The following is a 14,800-nucleotide window of genomic DNA, read 5'->3' as shown; positions in this document are numbered from 1 at the left end:
AAAAGATGTGCTTTTAAAAAATTATAAATGTAAATTATACCACAGTATCCCAAATAACTACAAACAATTGTGACCTTATCTATTCATCATAGGAAAAAATGGCATGGAAAATGGAAGCAGAACTTCTGAAGTAGATGACCTATTTTTCTCCCTTTTCTTAACTTTCTGAAAATGATATCAAATCATTAATTCCACAATGCCACAGAATCACATCATCAGTTGACATACTTTCTAGGCTGTGTTGGAAACAGATTTGCCTAGAATAAAAGTCTAGATATCCACCTCCTTTATTACAATCCAAGAAATAAATCTATTAGCTTTAAATATGTGAGAAAGTTGTATATCCATTCCAATCACTTTGAAATGAATTTTACTGATCAATGAAATTGGCAAATGTCTGAAAAAATAATCCATCGAATACCAAACTTGTCTTAAGTTATGTAGCCTCTCCTTCAAGATCTCAATTATAAAAGAAACCACTATATCTTGAATAGACCATTCTGCTTCAGGATAGGCATAATTATTTTTCTAAATTACCCTATAACTTAGATATTCACATAGATTGGTCATCAAATTGATTTAACTGCTTTCTCCAGTGTCTCGAATTGTAGCCTATCCATTCCTATTTATCTTTTGTGACTCCTGCCTATGTCTTCCTATGTGATCACCATAGGGAATCCATCAAAGGTGATGAAATTTTCTTACTTTCTCTTGAAATAAACAGGATTTCAATGAGGAACACTAGTCATCCATTTTAAATATTCCTCTTTGCCATTGCTCTATTTTATCATTGAGAGTCAAAGAGAATAAGTTTTTATTTTTTTCCTTTCTGTTGGGCGTTTATGTACACAAAGTCAGTTTTTATTAACCACAACACCTCGAAATCACCCAAGCCTTCTCTTCGCCAGACATCACCATCCTCACTTCCATCAATTGATCTTTACATCATATGAGTTCAGGGTTCTTATTGTCCCAGATGTCATTCTGTGGATAATATCCCTAAATACAATTTTTAAATGTGGTAGTCAAAACTAAATACTTTTAAGAGAATTTTGTAATTCTCTATGTTTTTCTTTTTAAAAGGCAAGGGAGCAAAAAGATTTCTGAGTATGAGTCCCACTGCTCTGTAGGCTGTCAGTTGGTGACAGTTAAGAGGATGTGACTGAGAGTTGGTAGGTGAATTGCAGGCAGTTGGAAAGGGGCTTTTGTAGACCTGCTTAAATCAGTGTTCCCTTTTAGTGTTACATGGTTCAAATTAGAATGAGAGGTGGTCCACCTTTGTCTATTCAGCAATTTCCACTATCAAAAGAAGCAACTGAAGGAATTACTCCAGTGATAAATTCCTTAATCAAACAGAAAATAATAATTCCCTGAAAATTAGAATACAATACATCTATTTTGCTCATTAAAAATACTGAAATTAGATGAAAATGGAAAATAGTGTATCAATTTGTCCAAGATTTAAGGGCTATTAATAATCACATTATCAAAAAACATCCTGCTGTTCCAAGTCCATCATTTATTATTTCCTCTATTCCTAGTACTACAAAATATTTCACAGTAATAGATCTGTGTTTTGCTTTTTTTTCAATAGCTATCCATAAAGATTCCCAAAACTTATTTGCATTCACATGGAAAGGGTCTCAATGTATGTGGTACCATTTATTTCAGGATTTATGTAGAAAGTCCTACTTTATTTTCCCACATTTTGACACAAGATTTGGCAAATATTGAATTTAAGGAGAGCCGTTTAAAACATTTTGTGGATGATTTGCTCTTGGCCTTGCCAAATGCTGAAGAATGCCAAGGAGACAGCAAATATCTTTTGGAATTGTATAAGAGAGGACATAAAATTTCAAAATCAAAGGTTCAGTGGAGTTTCCCAAAAGTGGAGTAATTAGAATTTATTTTATCTGAATATTCACATTTCATTTCTCCTAAACTTATTGAAGATATCCAAAATCAAGTACCCCATCTACTAAAAGACAATTAAAAGCAATTTTGGGAAGAACAAGTTTTTGCAGGCAATGGACTCCTGGCTATGGAGAAATTACTAAACCATTTATAGCATTGACAAAGGATGCAATTACTGAACCACTTAAGTTGGATGCAAGTAGTGCTTACTAAATTAAAGCAGATCATTTTATCTGCCCATGCTCTAGGCATCCCAGATTACAAAAAATCATTCACTTTGCATGTACATGAACAAAGAGGAATAGCCTTAGGTGTTTTAACACAAGTTTTAGGACCTGTTCAATGTCCAATTGCATATTATTCAGCTCAATTAGAATATAGCTTCTGGAGCACTACCATGCCTCAGAGGTGTTGCTGCAACAGCTCTGCTGGTAACAAAATCTATAGATTTATTGTTGGGTTGCCCACTAACAATAATGTATCCTCATGAAGTAGAAGCATTATTGCTAAGACATAGAACACAGGCATTCTCAGACCAAAGGCTTATAAGATATGAAATAACTTTACTAGGCAATGAAAATATCACTTTAAAACACTGCACAACATTCAACCCTGCTACACTGCTTTGAGATTTACCGCTTACAGGAGAACCATTACGTAGTTGTGAATCATTAATGTCTACGGCAGAAAAACCTAGTGAAAATCTCCTAGACATTCCCTTCGAAAATGCAGATCTAGTTTTGTTTACAGATGGTTTTTCCTTTATGAGAGATGATATACTTTCTACTGGAACAGTTGTAGTCATAGAATTTGCAACCCTGTGGGCAGCTTCACTTCTATCAAATATAAGTGCACAAAGTGTAGAATTAATAGTGTTGAAACAAGTCTGTGTAATAGCAAGAGACAAAAAAGCAACAATCTATACAGATTCAAAATATGCCTTTGGAATATGTCACACTGTAGGTACCTTTTGGCTTCAAAGAGGTTTCTTAACATCAGCTGACCAAACAATCGCTAATGAAAAAAATATCACTAAAGTTCTTTCAGCTCTCCAACTACCTGAAACCCTGGCTGTTGTACATTGCTCTGCCCACATAGGTGGAACTGGCTTTGTTTTGAGAGGAAACAACAGGGCAGCTGTTGCTACAAAACTTACTGCTGTAGAAGGCGCTGAATTGATCTTAAATTTGACCATTATAAATAAAGCAGATTTATCCCTTGAATATAATGAGAAAGAGGTTAAAAAATGGGAGCAGAACCTTAAGGCTAAACAAATTAATCATGTATTAATTTCAGAATTAATACAACAGAAGGGTAGCATCAGAAAGTAAACCAATATTTTCTAAAACTTTTTATCATATCCGCCAATCAATTCATAAAAAATAGTCATTTGGGAACACAAGGCATTGTAGATTTGGTGAAGAAAGTATGGATAGCCCCGATATAACAAACATCTCCTCTAATGTCTGCATATCTTGGGCAATTTTCCAAGTGTATAATCAACATATCTTTTGAGGAAAAACATTTGGGGGACGTTCTTTAGCCTACACACCATTTGAACATCTCCAAATTGATTTTATAGCAATTTCAAAAATGGGACATTACAAATTTTGTTTAGTTATATTAGAACAGCTAACTAGATGACTGGAGGCATTTCCAACAGCACAAGCAATGGCAGCATTTGTATCCAAAATATTATTAAAAGAAATTATACCTAGATTTGGGTTATCAGCAAGAATGGATTCAGACAGGAAAAAAAACATTTTATAGATTCATTTCTAGCACAAATATATTCATGCCTAGGTATAACACCAAAATTTTATGTGCCATACCACCCACAGAGTTCTGGGCAAGTGTAAAGAATGAATAGGGAATTAAAGACAATGATTGGAAAACTATGTACTGAAACTCATTTGAAATGGCCTGACTCTCTAACGTTAGCATTATTCTACTGGTGAAGTAGGTCGAGGGGAGACCTCCACATCTCACCATTTAAGATGCTGTTTGGTCATCCACCTATTTATGCAAAACCATTTAACCTTGTGTATACATTGTTATTAGGAGGATATATGATTATTGCGACATATATATGAGATCTGCAAATCAATATAAAAGAACTTCATTACGAAAATATTTATAGCTGCGCTTTTTGTAGTGGCAAAAAACTGGAAAATGAGGGGATGTCCTTCAATTGGGGAATGGCTGAACAAATTGTGGTATATGCGGGTGATGGAATACTATTGTCCTAAAAGGAATAATAAACTGGAGGAATTCCATGCAAATTGGAGAGACCTCCAGGAACTGATGCAGAGCAAAAGGAGCAGAGCCAGAAGAACATTGTACACAGAGACTGAAATACTTTGGTAAAATCAAATGTAATGGGCTCCTGTACCAGCAACACTGCAATGACACAAGACAGCTCTGAGGGATTTATGGTAAAGATGCTACCCACATTCAGAGGAAGGACTGCAGGAGAGGAAACATATAAGATAAACAATTGATTGAATGCATGGGCTGAGGCGGACATGAATGGGAAATAGACCCTGAACAAGGACACATGTTACAACCAGCGGAAATGTGCGTTGGCCATGGGTGGGGGGAGAGCGGGGGGTGAAGGGGAAAGTAGGGGCATAAAGTATGTAAACAGGTTAAAAACAAATATTAATAAATGTCTAAAAAAAAGAACTTCATGAATCAGGAGCTGTAGTGCAAACTGGACCTATAGACTTTTCATTACATGATTTACATCTCAAAGATACAGTGTATATAAAGAATTTTCAGTGAACAGGAGCAACATAGCTGGCCTGGGAAGATCCATTCCAAGTACTTTTAACAACCCCAACAGCAGTCAAGAGAGGCAAAAAGACACTGTGGATTCATCATTCTCATATGAAGAGTACCTGCTATCAAAAGTGATAATCAAGAATAAGACTATAGATACAACTGGACACTATCTTTAATGACATTTAATGCATCAAGAATAAGACAACTGGACACCATTTTCAAGATCATTTCAATGAACTCCTGAACTCATATTTTGCTGTTCAATAAAAGGTTTTTATTTTCTTGTAAAGATTCCAAATAGAATGAACAATACTCAATAGCTAAGTGTATATTTTGTTATCTTATAGCACTTAGAATTGCTATTTAAAAATAATTATTAACATACTTTAATAGGATTATAAAAACTACTTATATATGTTAATAACTATATACTTTCATAGGTTCGTAACAACTAATTTATATGTAAATGGTAAAGTATTTCAAAGGGTTATCGGTGCTGATCAACATTTGCCTCAGGGAGGATATTATATCAACCTCAGAGGGGGATATTATAGGTATATAATGTGTGTGTAAGGTTCTTATATTTTTTTGTGCATAGTAACTATAAGATTCATTTGGATTAATATCTTTAGGTTCTTATTTCTGTAGAGTATAGGAATAAGTTTTTATTTTTATATAGTATAGTAAGAATTTTGTGATCCAGTAACTGCAAATATTTGTAATTGTATATTATTTGAGACTTGCATGTTGCAAGTTTTGCTTTGCTTTCTTTCTTTCCCTCTTCACTTCTCCCTGTTTCTAACATAGAGTATATGATAGTTTTGTTTGAAATGGTCTCCCAATGGATCGCAGGGGGGATATGTTAAGAAAGTTTTGTAATTCTCTCCTCTTTTCTTTTTAAGAGGCAAGGGAGCAAAAAGATTTCTGAGTAAGAGCTCCCTGGCTGTGCAGGCTGGAAATTGGTGACAGTTAGGAGGGTGTGGCTAAGATTTGGTAGGTGAGTTGCAGGCAGTTGGAAAGGGGTTTTTTTTCTGGGTTCCCTGGGGAGCAAGAGTGTCTGTCTGTGTCTCTGAAACAAACTGGCAGACGGAAAAATAACTGACAGTGGGTAAAGTGAAATGAATTTAAGGAGGTGGAAGCTGATTAATGCTTATTTTTTTAATATTTTATAAAATTTATTAGTAATCATTTGAAGTTGAGGAAATAGAAAAAGCTGAATAAAGAGAATATTTCCCAATCAAGATAGCAGGAGGAGAGAGAGAAGTGTATAGTTACAGAAGTTTTTATCTACTAAACATAAGGACACAACATGAGGACGAAAGTACGATTCTGGGAAATAAAGTCCAGGTGTACAAAATTCCAATTACACAGTTCCATGGCATAAAAAAGAGCACAAGAACTCCTGCATTAAGCTTTACCACATATTTTCTTATCCATAAAACAGAAGTAGATTAGATTAATTTTAAAAAAACCAAACTCCAACTTCTGTCCAAAGAACAATTTTAAGAAAGAAGAACAAGAGCTAAGAAAATAGGGTTAAATGGCTTGCCCATAGCTGAAATATATCATTTTAAAGATTTTTCCTAGCTCTAAACCATAGGGTCCTATATTACAAGATGTCTAAAGTTTCATGTTGGAAATTATGATTTCATTTGCTCCCCTCAAGTAGCACAAGCTTTTTTGGACCATGATTGACTCAGTCCTAATGACTGACAGACTCCTACTTTCCCAGTTTTTGTGATAATAGCTGTACTGACAGATTAAAGAATCAAAATATGGATATTCTTCCCTCTTGGATGGGATAACAATCATGTAAATATAATCACCATTATGAGGTACAAAGTAACCATACTCAAGCTGTTAGTAGGAATTTTACCTGCATAAGTACAGAGATCATCATAGCAGACATCTATTATATTTTTTATAATGATTGGTTGAGAAATTCCAAGAGTGCCAAGAGTTGAATGCAAGACAACCTTTGCCTAAAGTTCAGCTCTATCATAAGGACTATATCAGAATTTCTCAGTTTTATTAAATGTTAAGTAGTTTTTGCAGTTGCTGTTATATACCTAAAAGAATGTTTAAAGACTATCTGGATATCTGATGAAGAAAGTCATGGACCATATATTCATTGTTGAATGCTAGGGTTATTTTTATTTTCCTAAAAGTAGCAATAAGATCCTATGAAATCACTACCTTTCTTAAAGTCCTTTAAGTAGCTCTCCAACACCTAAATAAAATACTACATTCAAAAACATCCATAAACTGATTCATGCTCTTACTTTCCCCTTCACTCCCCAAACTCCACTCCCCCATAGCCAATTTGCATTTCCACTGGTTTTAACATGTGTCATTGATCAAGACCTATTTCCATATTATTGATGCACTGGGGTGGTCCTTAGAGACTACATCCCCAATCATGTCCACCTCAAACCATGTGTTCAAGCAGTTGTTTTTCTTCTGAGTTTCCACTCCTGAAGTTCTTCCTCTGAATGTGGGTAGTGTTCTTTTCCATAAATCCCTCAGAATTCTCCTGGGTCATTTCATTGCTGCTAGTACAGAAGACCATTACATTCTATTTTACCACAGTGTATTGGTCTCTGTGTACAATTTTTTTCTGGCTCTGCTCCTTTCCCTCTGCATTAATTCCTGGAGGTCTTTCCAGTTCACATTGAATTCCTCCAGTTTATTATTCCTTTGAGCACAATAGTATTCCATCACCAGCATATACAACAATTTGTTCAGCCATTCCCCAATTGAAGGGCATACTCTCATTTTCCAGTTTTTTGAGCGCATTTTCCAGTTTTATGATCTCTTTGGGGTACATACCCAGCATACCGCAGGCATTCTTTAATAGCCCTTTGAGCATAGTTCCAAATTGCCAGCCAGAATGCTTGGATCAGTTCACAACTCCACCAACATTAATGTCCCAATTTTGCCACATCCCCTCCAGCATTGATTACTCTCCCCTTCTTTCCTTTTAGCCAATCTGCTAGGTGTGAGGTGATATCTCAGAGTTGTTTTGATTTGCATTTCTCTAATTATTAGAGATTTGGAACACTTTCTCATGTGCTTGTTGATACTTTTGATTTCTTTACCTGAAAATTGCCTATTCATGTTTCTTGCCCATTTATCAATTGGGGAATGGCTTGATTTTTTATACAATTGATTTAATCTCTTGTATATTTGAGTTATTAGACCCCTGTCAGAGTTTTTTTATAAAGATTTTTTCCCAATTTGTTGTTTTCCTTCTGATTTTGGTTACATTGTTTTTGTTTGTACAAAAACTTTTTAATTTAATATAACCAAAATCATTTATTTTACATTTTGTAATTTTCTCTAGCTCTTGCTTGGTTTTAAAATCTTTCCTTTCCCAGAGATCTGACACGTATACTATTCTGTGTTCACTTAACTTACTTATAGTTTCCCTCTTTATATTCAAGTCATTCACCCATTCTGAATTTATCTTGGTGTAGGGTGTGAGATGTTGATCTAAACCTAATCTCTCCCATATTGTTTTCCAAATTTCCCAGCAGTTTTTGTCAAATAGTGGATTCATGTCCCCAAAATTGGGCTCTTTAGGTTTATCATACACTGTCTTGCTAATGTCATTTACCCCAAGACTATTCCACTGATCCTACCTTCTGTTTCTTAGTCAGTACCATACAATTTTGATGACTGCTGCTTTATGTTACAGTTTAATATCTGGTACTGCTGGGCCACCTTCCTTCACATTTTTTTTTCATTATTTCCCTTGATATTCTTGATCTTTTGTTCTTCCAAAAGAACTTTGTTATAGTTTTTCCAAATTCAGTAAAGAAGTTTTTTGGTAGTTTGATAGGTATGGTGCTAAATAGGCAAATTATTTTGGGTAGAATGATCATTTTTATTATGTTAGCTCTTCCTACCCACGTGCAGTCAATGTTTCTCCAATTGTTTAGATCTAGTTTTAATTGTTTGGAAAGTGTTTTGTAGTTGTTTTCATATAATTCCTGTGCTTGTTTTGGTAGATAGATTCCTAAGAATTTTAAATTATCTAGGGGGAGATTTTAAATAGTGTTTCTCTTTCTACCTCTTGCTGCTGTGATATATTGGAAATATATAAAAAGGCTGCTGATTTATGTGCATTTATTTTTTATCCTGCAACTTTGCTAAAGTTGTTGAATTTCTAGAAGATTCTTAGATGATTCTCTAGGATTTTTTAAGTAGACCATAGTATCATCTGCAAAGAGTGATAGCTTAGTCTCCTCATTGCCTATTTTGATACCTTCAACTTCTTTTTCTTCTCTAATTGCTATTGCTAGTGTTTCTAGTACAATGTTAAATATTAGAGGTGATAATGGACATCCTTCTTTCACTCCTGATCTTATTGGGAAGGCTTCTAATTTATCCCCATTGCATATGATGCTTGTTGATGGTTTTAGGTATATACTGTTTATTATTTTTAGGAAAGGTCCTTCTATTCCTATACTTTTCAGTGTTTTCAATAGGAATGGGTGCTGTATTTTGTCAAAGGCTTTTTCAGCATCTATTGAGATAATCATGTGATTTTTGTTTTTTAGATTGTTGATATGGTCAATTATGTGGATGGTTTTCCTAATGTTGAACCATCCTTGCATTCCTGGTATGAATCCCACCTAGTCATGGTGGGTGATAATCTTGATCACTTGCTGGAGTCTCTTTGCTAGTATTCTATTTAAGATTTTTGCATCTATGTTCATTAGGGAGATTGGTCTGTAGTTTTTCTCTGTTTTTGATCTACCTGGCTTTTGAATCAGTACCATATTTGTGTTATAGAAGGAATTTGGGAGGGCTCCTTCTTTGCTTATCATATCAAAAAATTTATAGTATTGGGATTAGTTGCTCTTTGAATGTCTGATAGAATTCACCTGTGAATCCATCAGGCCCTGGCGATTTTTCCTTAGGGAGTTTTTTGATGGCTTGTTCAATTTCTTTTTCTGATATGGGATTATTTAGGTATTCTATTTCTTCTGTTGTTAGTCTAGGCAATTTATATTTTTGAAAATATTCATCTATATCGCTTAGATTGATATATTTATTGCCATATAATTGGGCAAAATAGTTTTTAATGACTGCCTTAATTTCCCCTTCATTAGGTTGGGGTCTCCCTTTTCATCTTTGATACTGTCAATTTGGTTTTCTTTTTTTTATTATATTGACTAGTACTTTGTCTATTTTATCTTTTTTTTCAAAATATCAGCTTCTAGTCTCATTTATTAATTCAATAGTTCTTTTACTTTTGATTTTACTAATTTCTCCCATAATTTTTAGTGTTTCTAATTTAGTTTTCATCTGGGGATTTTTAATTTGCTTGCTTTCTAGTTTTTTAAGTTGCATGCCCAATTCATTAATCTCTGGCCTCCTTAATTTGTTAATATATGCACTCAAGGATATAAATTTCCCCCTGAGTTCTGCCTTGGCTGCATCCCACAGAGTTTGGTAGGATGTCTCGTCATTGTCATTCTCTTCAATGAAATTGTTGATTGTTTCTCTGATTTCTTCTTTGATTAGCTGCTTTTGGAGAATGGTATTAATTAATTTCCAATTAGTTTTTGATTTGCCTGTCCGGGTGCCTTTACTAATTATTATTTTTATTGCATTATGATCTGAGAAGGTTACATTTATTATATCTGCTCTTTGCAGAGCATTCAATCTTTGTGAATGTACCATGTGCAGCTGAAAAGAAGGTGTACTCCTTTTTATCCTCATTTATTTTTCTCCGCATATCTATTAAATCTAATTTTTCAAGGACTTTATTCACTTCTTTTATGTCTTTCTTATTTATTTTTTTGGTTTGATTTATCTAGATCTGAAAGAGGAATATTTAGATCTCCCATTATTATGGTTTTACTATCTATTTCCTTCTTGAGCTCTTCCAGTTTCTCCTTTATGATTTTGGATGCTATGCCACTTGGTGCATACATATTGAGCACTGTTATTTCCTCTTTGTCTGTACTGCCTTTTATCAGGATGAAATGACCTTCCCTGTCTTTTTTAATCATATCTATTTTTACTTTGGTTTTGTCAGAAACCAAGATTGCTACTCCTGCCTTATTTTTCTCATTTGAAGCCTAAAAGATTTTGTTCAAGCCCTTTACCTTAAATCTGTGTATGTCCAACTGCCTCATATATGTTTCTTTTAGACAACATATGGTAGGATTTAGGTTTCTAATCCACTCTGCTATTTGCTTCCATTTTATGGGCAAGTTCATCCCATTTACATTCAAAGTTATCCTTATCAATTGTGTATTCCCCAGCATTTTGGTATCCTCTCCTAGTTCTACCCCTTCTTCTTACACTATTTCCTTTTAAAGAAATGCTTTGCTTTAAGCTGGTAACCCTTATCCCCTCCCTTAATTTATTTCCCTTTGTACCCCCTCCCTTATTATTCCCCTATTTTTATTTTTAAGGCCTAATGAATTCCCTCCCCCTTCTTCTCCCCTCCTTTTTTTGACATCCCCACTCCCCTGCTCGCCTTGGTTTATCCCTTCTGACTTTCCCAGTAGGGTTAGATAGAGTTTTATATCTCAATGGATATATCTACTCTTCCCTCTTGAGGTTAATTACACTGAGGGTAAGGTTTAAATATTACCTCTTAATGCTCTCTCCCTCTCCTTCTTATAATAGTATTCATCCCTTCCCCTTCCCATGCCCTCTTTGTGTGTAATTGAATATCCTAATTATTCATTCAAGTTTCTCTTGGTGTCCTCTACTATTCACCCCCCTCTTTTCTGTGCAAATACTTGGAAATCTTCTTTCTTGTTGAGTGCCCAAATTTTCCCCTGGAAGTATAGTCAGTTTTTATGGGTATGTTATCCTTGGTTGTAGACCCAGTTCTCTTGCCTTTCTGAATAACATATTCCAAGCCTTACAGTCTTTTTTGTGGAGGCTGCCAGATCCTCTGTGATCCTGATTGGTTCTCCTTGATAGCTGAATTGTCTCTTTCTAGATTCTTATAAAATTTTTTCTTTTACTTGGAAGCTCTTGAATTTGGCTATTATATTCCTGGGGTTTGTCTTTTCAGGGTCTAGTGTAGAGGGTGATCTATGGATCCTTTCAATGTCTATATTGCCCTCTTCTTGTAGAACTTCAGGACATTTTTGCTGAATAATTGTTTTTTTAGTATGGAGTCCAAATTTCTATTAATTTCTGCTTTTTCAGGAAGATCAATGATTCTCAAATTGTCTCTTCTAGACCTGTTTTCTTGATCTGTCAATTTCTCATTGAGTTATTTCATGTTTACTTCTATTTCATCAGTCTTTTGACTTTGTTTTATTTGTTCTTGCTGTCTTGAGAGATCATTGGCTCCTACTTGCCCAATTCTTGACTTTAAGAGACTGGTTTTCTGCTATAATCTTTTGATTTTCCTTTTTGATTTGATCTATCCTGTTTTCCAGCTATTTGATTTTGGTCTCCAATTTGCTTATCAATTCTTTTGATTTGGGGCACCTTTTTTGAATTGCCCAATTCTACCCTTTAGAGACTGGTTTTCCTTTTCAATCTGGTCATTTCTGGTCTTCAATTTACTTGCCTCATTTTCTACTTGTGAAATTCTGCCTTTTAAACTGTTATTTTCATGCCAGATCTCTTCCATCTTTCTCATAATCTCAGATTTGAACTCTTCAAGACCTTGTGACCCATTTTAATTTTTTGGAGGGAAGGTTTGAATATGGTTACTTGTTTGTTCTCCCCTGCTGTTTGCTTTGTTGTCCAGAATTTTTCTGTGCAAAGTTGTTGAGTGTTAAAGGTTTCTTCTTGATCTTTCTCTTCTGGGGTTCCTTTGTCTGGCTTGCCATTGTTAGCCCAGCACCCTCTCAGCTTTATCCTCATGCCCAAGGTCTGTCAGTGCTCTTTAGGCTCCTGCGGTCTCAAGTCTAGTTGTTCTCAGAATCAAGCCTCCTGGTGGTCCTTTTGCTTGTTCCTCTGCCTGAAGCTCCTTTCAGAGTCTCAGGGTGCTGCTTCCACAGAAGTGCACCCCTCTGAGCTGGGTCCTCACTCACGGTCCATGCCTGTGCTCAGGATCTGAGTCTAAGCCTGCTCTCAGGATCTGTGTTCAAAGTCCGTGCGTTCTTTAGCCTCTTGGGGTCTTAAGTATTGCTGCTCTGAGAAGCAGGGCCTGGTGAGCTGCCAATGACTTAATGGGTGCCCCAAACTTGCTCTACCTCTTTTGTTCTGACTTTGGCCCTGTACGTGGTGTGGGGGGCTGAGGGGGTTGCTCAGCTCGCATTTTAGTGAGAGCTATTTCATCCCTTTATATCATGGAAATGCCCCAATTCCACATACCTTCAATGCTGTACCCTGTTGTTGGGTCCCTTTGTTCGTCTGGATTTGTTTTTATGTCTTCTTGAGGAGTCCTGTACGTATGTGTTAGGAGAGGTTAAACAGCTGCTTTTTACTTTGCCACCATCTTAACCCGGAAGCCTCTCTATGATGATTAATGCTTATTGATTAATACTTATTGATTAACTTAGGTAGTTAGATAGTGATTATATTCTTAGATAGACAGAGTAGGTAGATAGGCTTGGCTTGGCATGGCAAAAGACACTGCCCTCAAAGGCAGAAATATTTAGGGCTTTTTAGACATTTTAGTTAAGATTGAGATCTTAGATATAGGTATAAGATTTCTCTCACTTTCCTCTTTTCTATTTCCTATCTGAACTTTCCTCAAAATAAACTAAGTATTTTGTGTTTTATCAAACTGCTGTGTTATTTAAAATTACTAGGGTTCTATTTGGAAGTACTGAGCCTCAATATATGTAGTGTTTGACAAACTTCCTGTGGACCTGTGGGGGATCTTGGAACTACATTTCACGTGGTCCAATGGGTTTCTTATTTTGTATGACATCTTCAAGGTAAAGGATGTCTTTAAATATTGGGAAGTCGCTTTGAACTTCCTCTTTGCTATCTGAGAGGGTTCGCTGGGGTACGAGACAGATAAGATGGAAGAAGATAGAGACTGGCAGGCATTTTTAATAGATTTTTTACAGGTGTGTGGTCGATTATTCTATCAACATGGCTTTAATTAAAATATTAATTCCCCTCATAATATCAGCCTTTATCATTTTTAAAAACAACACTGCTCTCTTCACCTTTGTTTGAACTCCTTCAAACTCCAAAAATTTAACCCTCACAATACAATAATCTACATATAGTCTAATGAGGGAACAGTGCAATATAATAATCTTGGACTAATTTTGGTCACTGCTTCTTTTAATGTAATCAAAGTTTAAAATAAATCCTTTGGTCACTATGTCATGCTGTGGACTCATATTAAACTTGTATCCCACTAAGCATCTCCCCAAAATCTTTTTCAGATCAGTGCCTCTATGTCCTCAACATCCTCATTATGTACTTGTGGAATATCTTTAAACAAAACAAAATAAAACTGGTACAACAGGGGGCAGCTAGGTAGCTCAGTGGATTGAGAGCCAGGCTTAGAGACAGGAGGTCCTAGGTTCAAATCCGGCCTCAGACACTTCCCAGCTGTGTGACCCTGGGCAAGTCACTTGACCCCCATTGCCTACCCTTACCAATCTTCCACCTATAAGTCAATACACAGAAGTTAAGGGTTTAAAATTTAAAAAAAAACTGGTGCAACATGTTCATTATGCCTTCCTAATTAATAATATGGAATAAAAGATTGCTCTAGTGCTTTGTCTCCACAAATTTATATTTTCAGTTTCTAAATAAAATATGAACATTTTGTTTCTTTATTATTCTCTACTAACATTTAAATAATGCTTTTTAGTCCACATACTACTTTCATACACTTTATCTTATTCAAGCCTTATAAAACCTATGAAATGAATGACTTCCATTCATAGAATGCAATACCCAAAGCATGATTTATGCAATGGCACATAACTATGAGCAGAAATAGGGCATCATAGGCATATCTTTTTGTAGTCAATGTTGTGAAATGGAAGAATCACTCACTGGCCCTGGAATTATTAAATTTGAATTCATATCTAGATCTATTCCTCATTTCCTATGCAATTTTAAGCAACTCTCTCTCTCATATATATATATATATATATATATGTATATATATATATATATATATATTTCTGTGTGTATGTGT

This window comes from Gracilinanus agilis, chromosome 5 (assembly GCF_016433145.1).
Source record: "Gracilinanus agilis isolate LMUSP501 chromosome 5, AgileGrace, whole genome shotgun sequence".
Classification (NCBI taxonomy): Eukaryota; Metazoa; Chordata; class Mammalia; order Didelphimorphia; family Didelphidae; genus Gracilinanus; species Gracilinanus agilis.
Note: the sequence above shows the minus strand (reverse complement) of the source record.